The 975-nt window shown below is 39.2% G+C and overlaps 1 pseudogene; it reads right to left on the bottom strand.

The window, feature by feature from the left end:
• Positions 1-355: 355 nt before the first annotated feature.
• LOC136337033 (U6 spliceosomal RNA) lies at positions 356-455 on the bottom strand (annotated as a pseudogene).
• Between the last annotated feature and the right edge of the window lie 520 nt (positions 456-975).

The raw sequence follows: 975 nt of genomic DNA, 5'->3' as shown, positions 1-975 counted from the left end.
AGCTGATTTGGGTGTTGACTAGATTTATTGTGGTAATCTTTTTTGGAATAGAGACATATCGAATCATTACGTTGTACACCTGAAACTAATATAATATTATATGTCAATTATATCTCATTATAGCCTTTATTTTTTCTCTCTCTTTTATTATTTGATTTTTAGAGAGACAGAGAGAGGAAGGGGAGGGGAGAGAGAGAGAGAAGCTTTATTGTCCCGCTTAGTTGTGGATTCATTGGTCGTTTCCCATGTGTGCCCTGACCGGGATAAGAACCCACAACCTTGGTGTTTCAGGACAACACTCTAACCAACTGAGCTAAACAGCCAGGGCCTTTTTTTTCTTTCTTTTTTCTTTTTTTAAAATATGGAGTTCACAAATTTGTGTGTCACCCTTGCGCAGTGGCCATGTTAATCTTTTCTGTGTCTAATGTTAGTATGTGTGCTGCTAATGTGAGCAGCATAGCCTTTATTTTTTAAGTCTATTTTGTCTCAGATAAATGTTGCTACCCCAGTTTTTTTATTTCCATTTGCATGAAATATCTTTTTCCGTCCATTTATTTTCAGTCTGTGTGTATCTTTGGATCTGAAATGGGACTTGTGTATGGGTTCTATTTTCTTATTCATTCAGCTACCTGTGTCTTTTTATTTTATTTTATTTTATTTTTCCAGAGTGAGAAGCCGCGGGGATGGGGGTGGTGGGGAGGCAGGCAGACAGACTCCCGCATGTGCCCGACTGGGATCCATCTGTCATGCCCACCAGGGGGCAATGCTCAGCCCCTCTGGGGCATTACTGCACTGCAGGGGTCCCCAAACTTTTTACACAGGTGGCCAGTTCACTGTCCCTCAGACCGTTGGAGGGCTGGACTAAATAAAAAATATGAACAAATCCCTATGCACACTACACATATCTTATTTTAAAGTGAAAAACAAAACGGGAACAAATACAATATTTAAAATAAAGAACAAGTAAATTTAAAT

The sequence above is a fragment of the Saccopteryx bilineata genome, chromosome 4 (genome assembly GCF_036850765.1).
Source record: "Saccopteryx bilineata isolate mSacBil1 chromosome 4, mSacBil1_pri_phased_curated, whole genome shotgun sequence".
Lineage (NCBI taxonomy): Eukaryota > Metazoa > Chordata > Mammalia > Chiroptera > Emballonuridae > Saccopteryx > Saccopteryx bilineata.
Note: the sequence above shows the minus strand (reverse complement) of the source record. Positions and strands in the feature narration are given on the sequence as shown.